This window comes from Varroa jacobsoni, unplaced genomic scaffold (genome assembly GCF_002532875.2).
Source record: "Varroa jacobsoni isolate VJ856 unplaced genomic scaffold, vjacob_1.0 scaffold_1086, whole genome shotgun sequence".
Taxonomy (NCBI): Eukaryota; Metazoa; Arthropoda; class Arachnida; order Mesostigmata; family Varroidae; genus Varroa; species Varroa jacobsoni.
Genome location: NW_019213988.1, coordinates 281,843 through 289,029, shown reverse-complemented (window position 1 = coordinate 289,029; position 7,187 = coordinate 281,843). Strand labels below are relative to the sequence as shown.

General features: G+C 39.8%; 1 long non-coding RNA gene across 1 annotated transcript; it reads right to left on the bottom strand.

The window, feature by feature from the left end:
* Window positions 1–3,590: 3,590 nt before the first annotated feature.
* LOC111266476 (uncharacterized) lies at window positions 3,591–6,915 on the bottom strand. Its single transcript, XR_002684120.2, has 3 exons — window positions 6,822–6,915; window positions 5,798–5,885; window positions 3,591–3,824 (listed from the first exon to the last, which is right to left on the bottom strand). It is a non-coding gene; the product is annotated as an uncharacterized LOC111266476 (long non-coding RNA).
* Between the last annotated feature and the right edge of the window lie 272 nt (window positions 6,916–7,187).

The window sequence follows — 7,187 nt, the reverse complement described above, 5'->3', positions numbered from 1 at the left end:
TCAACGAACAGAAAATACACAGATATTTCAGACCATAAGGGATTTCTGGGCTTCTTTCTTTAATAACAGATGTAATACTCCAAGTGCCTACGACTTTAGCAGAAGTACTTATCGTATATACAGTTAAGTTCTTTCTAATTTAAAATATCGCGACGTGGCGCACCCCGCACGGGTGACGTTGCAGTTTCATAGCCTTCTGAGAATAATAATGCACTGCTTTATAGGAAGAGGACCGGTAAAAACAGACTAAGTGTATATAATAGTTCGTTTGCATACACAATGATTTCGTAAGTACAGCAAAGGAAATACCATATTAACGAACAACGAGTTTTCTACATAACGACAAGGCAACGCCCTAGTCTTCAATCGCTACGTTCTAACGCGGCGCTAATCGGTGCCGTTGTGTGAAACAGAGCGCGTAAACCGAAACGCCCTAGTCAGGTTAAGGTCCAACATCGCTCATCAGTGGCATGCAATGTTAGTCAAATGGGACTGCCAATAGGAAATTTACCATGTGACATAGTAGTTACCACGATCATTTGTGCTAATGTTTAACTAAACGTATTAAAGAGCTGCAAGTTACATACTGCATTTGAATGTTTGTTGTTTTAAAATATTTAGTGCGTTGATGTTTCATATTTATATTTTTATTAATTTTCGTTGTTTTATATTTAGGCACCTTCTCACGTTGGTCCTTCTTCGCTATTGTTCCTGTTACGTTACGTGTTTTGTCTCTACCACTATCACACTGTTTCTCTTCGTCAACAGTTGCTATAATACTTTCATATTGCTATTTCTATATCGTCTTGTTTATTTTATTGTATAGCTTCAGTAACAACGATTGCTTTAGTCTTTGACTTCATTCTATCGGTTTGCAGTTTAACGTGCGGTTCCGTTTAGCGAACGCAGTTGTTGACCGCATCAAGATGTGCGTCTGCCGCACGTAAGTCCACGGTACGTAGGCACCGTACCTCACTACCTACTTTTCCTATCGACATATAGCCTCGGTTCGAGAAGCTGTAACGCCATCCTTTCGCAGCTGCGAACTTTTATTGATCTTAGCTCTTTTTTAAATCTAGTGTTCTTATTAAATCTGATTTACGGCAAGGATTAGGCCGTGAGCGACCTATACGTTGTTTATGTCGTTGGGGAACGAGGACAAACACGCATCAAAGCATCATTCAGTGGCGATGATAATTTTAGAAAGAGCTCTACTATAGTATAGGCGACAAGCCTATACTATAGTAGAGGATTTCTGGCTGGGGACCTCTAAACAATTGTCAAAACTTTTATGTATCTTTATTTCTACACCGAACATGGCACGTCTGTGTCAAGCCAGAAACGAACAAAACGGAACTGGGTGATTTTGCGTAGATTCAGCATGGGTCATTCAGCCCACTAAATTTCGATCAAATAAAAAGGCAAATTTGGAGACCTTAATAATGACAAGAACCAGCCCTTCCGACTGAATTATCCGCACACACACAGGATAATTTTCGAGAATTCCGTTGGGAAATTTTTCTGTAATAATACTGTTGATAGTGAGGTAATGTATATACGTTACAATTTCGTAGGCTTGCCAGTCTTCAATGGCTATTTAACGCGGGAATCGGACGTATTTGGTAAACGCCAAGACGACTCGCTATCGCTAGTTGGTCAGACGGGATAGACACCAGCTTCATTTAGCAATCAATAAAAACCCTGCAAATACACCACATTGAAGCCGTAAGCAGTAGCGACATGGCTACGCTCGAAATCGAGACATGAAAAAAGCTATTCAATATTTGTACTACCGTGTAAGCACTTGCATGTTTCGACCTATCAAGCGACCTTCGTGGTGCGTTTATTTGATGCCACAACTATGGACCGATATAAGCTAAAAGACCTTCTTGATAGGACCTTTTTGACACAGGATCGAGACTAAGAAATTTGCTTGAAGCAGCTATTTCAAGCAAGAACAAACAATGAAAATTTGTTGCCATGTGCAAGCCAGGAACCGGTCCAATCGTGACCTTTCGTAAAAAGCCCAAGGTTGCCAAATGTATCTTTAGAAACCATTTGTATACTTCATCTGACAACAAAAACCGAATCCAAAGGATGTAGGTTTTGTTGTGAACGAATTCTACATCGCCATCAAGGCGGACAGCGTCGTTACCCAGAATGCTCATAGATTTTGTAAAGAGTTTCTGGGATGGAGACCAGAACGGGTTGGACGAGGCAGAAGAGGTAACCGTCGAATCACTAGACACATCATCGGCTCTTCACCATTTGACGGTAGAAAATTCTGCGAGAGGTCTTCTCTATTAGGGTACCTATCCGACGAGTGTACGATGTCCTCAAATCGTCCCTCTAATGGCAAAGGCACAAGGTCTATAGGCGACTGCTCTCCTGCGAGTGTAGTGTTACCAACATCAGACTCCGACTGGGACTCATCCTCTACAGTTTCACCATCGGATCCATATTGATGGGTATGTAAAAACCTCCAGCTTGGCGTCTCATTGTCGCGGGTTTGTCTGTAAAACCTGACATCACCGAGTATAGAATCGCCTTGGGTCCACTCTTGCTCTCGATGTTCTGGGCTGTGTATAGCGTCGTCCAACTCATGAACAGACTCCGCTCTGCCGTCGTCCCCATTAAGACCAACAACAGAATCTGCACCCATGTTCAAGCTCCAATTAAGCAAGTCAGCGATAACCGTCTCAACGGCTTGTTGATTTCTGCTCTCTTCTGACGGCTCATTTCGACCGCACTGTTGTTGATCAGCTTCCGGGCTTTCAATCCTATTAGAACGTCTCAGTTCAGCGGTCTCTGTGTCGAAGCCTTCGTAGTCACCGATATCCAGATCAAGCTCGAAGTGATCAAATGGGTTAATGAGAGCGCTTCCTGTCGAATTGCTACTGTCACCATCAGGAAATCTTGGACTCTCTGCTCCATTAAAATTGAACGGATCACGCAAGTCATTTTCCATCATCAAAAGGGGCACGTTGCGTATTATTTTGTCTGAAATGATTCATGGGAACTACTGAGTGACAACAGCACCCCATGACCACACCATGGCTTAAATGAAGCTGAATACCCTCCCTCGCCGAAATCGCTCCTCTCACTGGGGTCACGAAAATCTGTCTGCACTGGCGGAGTCTTTTGACAATGAGGGTCTAGGTGGCATAATCTGCTTCCTTGTTATCGCTTCATGATTCAACTAAGAGATTCGCTGAATGAAATTGCGAGACTTCAGAAGTAGTCGGTAGCTGAACGGGACGCGCGATGTGTGAAGGTTCTCGTAACTGCGATAGCTTACTTAGTCCGCCATTTGTGAAAAAGAATCCTCCACATATTAATCAGCGACAACGCCTTGTATTATAAAATAGCTCTTTATAAAAAAAAATTATTGAGCTTACGATAGGAAGATGTTGGAACAAAATTTAGATGACTTTAAATTGTCTTTGAAATTCGTGTGATCGTGCAATGATGGCGTATTTGCCTTTTAAAGTTAAACAATCACCGTGATCTCATTTTGTGCCAGTGGAAACTATCTGTCCAATACAGTGCTTAACTGCACTAGTGGATGTAAAAAACTCGGCCTCACGAAATAAACTCGCTATCTCTATTTATTTTACAATGCTCATCATAGAGAAAGCGTTTGGCGCTAAGATACTAGCTCGGTGAAAACGCTAAGGAGGGCTTGAAGTCGCGCAGTTGATATTTTAATGCGGTTATCGATTTAACGCTTATGAAGCATGGCGTCAAGGACGTTATCATCAAGAACATTGGTAGACGGTAGAGCATTTGAAGCTTGAAAAACAACTGTACGGGTGCTCGGTCAGCTGAAATAAGAAGGTTCGTAACTTGTTTCTGTTATTCAGGGCACGTTTCAGCTATGAGATACGAGTAAAAGTTTCATTTGTATAGTAGAAAAGAGAATAAGCTTCCTGAAAAATATTATATTCAAGTCTTTTTACTAACCTTGGCAACATCTCCGTTCCGCACGATCTTCGAACAGATTTAGATAAACACAAACTTTTGCTTTTCCTCAAAAATTCACTTTGGAAAGCCATTCCAAACAATTGAAAAAATAGCTTTTAGATCGGCCATTTTCTATCAGTTAACAAATTTCATTGCATTGTTACAGATTCTATGACATTATTTATTACAATAAAATACTCAATTCTGCAATGATAATGCTAAACGTATTTTATGTATGTGTTTTTTGAACGTTATTTTTATAAAAGGAATTTAGAGATAAATATTCTATAAGGAATTATGAATGTTTCAGGCTATTTGCGCAAACGTATTCTTTCTATATGAGCAAAACAAACTAAACCCACAGTGGAAAAATGGTTTTAATTGTTTCGTTAGTTTTATCAATTCAGCAACTGATTAGATAGAAGAAAAAGCTAAAAGTGAAATAATAATTCGTTATCTATAATAATATTTTAGATGGCCGCACACATATTTACATCATTTTATCTATGGCACGGTCGATATATTCATTGATGCTAGCTTTAGATAGCTATTTCATTAAATGTAATGATCACAACAATGCTAATATATAATTATCATGGAGATGGTATTGATATCAGAAGTAAGGCTGATTCAGTTGACAAAGCGATGGGATATCGTAGCAGGCTGCATTGTCCTCCAAGAGCGTCTGTACCTTTATCCAACAACAGCAGATGTTTTTGTGTGTAATAAAAATACGAGAACATAACATTATTAGGACTTATTGTTTCTGAAGCCTCTGGGTGTTCGATGGCGAGGATGCTCGCAGAAAAATACTTCGACCGAGAGAAAGATGCGGGAGTTTTCCAAACAAAAATTCGAGAAACTCGTATATAAGTAATTGCACGGTTCGTTGGTTTCTTTTGCGAGATTTCACGCCGACCTATTCTCTTCTATGAACAAATCATTTTCGCTATTGCTACAAAGAGGACTCTGCTAGATGCTGTTGTGGCGTAGAGTACGTGTTATTTAACGGCAACCGAAAGCTACTGCCAACTGATGACGGGATGGCTTTTTTTTTGGGGATTTATCAGTCTTATTAATCGACTGAATTATCATTACAAAATCAGTGTTTGGTGATGGCGTTAATTATGGGAAATGAATAACTGCTTAGCTGTGTGGGAACGGGATGAGTACAGATGAAATCCGTCAGAAAGTGATATATAACATCGAGATCCACTTTGCAGGCTGGACTCTTGTTGATCAGTTCATAGAGATCAAACTAAAGGATTCTGTTAAGTGAAGCATCATTCGGTCACATCGGTGCCTTTGAGGACAGGGTATGAAGTTTATCGAGATGATGCTTCGATATGGCAGTTTTGGTGCACTGTACTGTTTCTCCTCAGAAAGAAACAGCCTGAGTCCGTCGATGAAGCCGATCCTTTATTTACGCCTGAACAAGCAGGCTTCGGAGCGAGGCCGTGATGATGACCATTTATATTTCACGCATTTTAGGGCTAGGCGTTACGATTTTGATTTGTTCTGACGTATATAATGTGAGTGATGTACATTTCTACGTGATTTGGTACTGTTATCCGTTCGAGTTGTCACAGTCGGAACCCAACGATTGCAATCTGTTCGATAGAAGTGGCCGCTTGAGACTTCATAAAAAGAAACAAAGAACGGTTTGCTAAAATAGCTCTAATCATTCTTCGTTGCATGTGACTTTCCGTACCACCTATCCTGTTGGGTGGCAGAAGAGTCATTGGGTGGAAGATCCTTTAACCGCCCTATATTTGTCAAGTACCTTAATCATTAGTAGTTCGCAAGTTATGAATGACATACGTTTCAAAATTACCTTTCTAATTTCAATCCAACTCATGCTTTGTAATGGCTATTTTTAGGTAGGTCGCTTTAAGTTTAGCCAATTCCGCAACGGACCGATGCTGTAAAATGCAAGATAACATTATTATTCTTTCTCACCCTTATTTTTTAACAAAAAAAAAAGACGCAAATAGTACGGCTGGAAGGATCAGTCTCGCTGGATTTATACAATCTTAAATATTAAGGTAATACGGCAAAGTTCTAATGTTGTTATGTAGTGTGAGCTACGTCGAGTAAACGAATCAGATGGTGATAAGAAATTAACAAATACTATAGGATTTCGGAAATTGGCACATATGGCGTACACGAACAAAGTTCGAGCTTGAAAGGCCGTATCCACAATGCTATTTGCTGCGTGTTTTTATCGGATTCAATCGACCGCACTATTCTCGTACGCGAGTAAGATTGCATCGCAGTGGGAACAACACAAATATATCTATATATTTCTACTGTAGCCTTCATTCAATACTGGAGACTATGTAATTAAGCATTGCGAACTTGGTGAGCTGGATGATCTGATGCAACGTCCGCATACGACTTCAAACATTTCGTCGCCGACCAACTAACCCATTTATCTATCGATAACTTGAGATTGATTGTATATGGTGCTCGGTCTCGTTCATCTGAACTCATTTTCACGAGTTAATTTTTGCAGTTACCTATAGTAACAGTTCGAACGGGTTTGTAAACTTCATTGAAAATAATGGGCTATCACAGAGCAGGATACAATCAAACTTAGATTATTTCTTTTGTGTACTTCGGTAAAGGAAATGATCTGCTCCGATACCTCCCGATATTTGCAAAATAAGTTGAAGCAAGCTTGTCGAAAATTGTGCCGCATTGTTTCAGCTATTGTGTTTCAGAAAATTGTTAAAAAAAAAACTCGTAATCGTAGGAGATTAGCTAATTAATTGTTTGTTCTTTTCAACTAAACTTGAAACCCAAAAAGTTGGTAAACACTAGATTGCAGTTAGACGTTACTGTTCGGTAAAACTTACGTATTCACGTGCATTCTTGTACAGCATATGACTAACTTGTTCGCATCTATGCTATTCTCGAAAAAAAAACAAGCGCACTTTAGTTCTATTGACGCCAACTAAAACATTGATTTCGCTTCTACATTGAAAATCGATATTTTTTATGGTTAATCCCACAAACACCAATGCATTCGGCCACACGATACATATATCTGACTACGATTATAGTACTAGCATTTACTGTTTATTCACTGTGATCAACAATTCTTAATTATTCTTCTATTCGGTTTTCAAAAACGTCTTCTTCTTTACCCAGCCCTCGATAGTTCAATCCGTGTCTCGACATTTCGCGTCTCAGAGTTCCGTCGATTAACGCTCGCCGTGTCT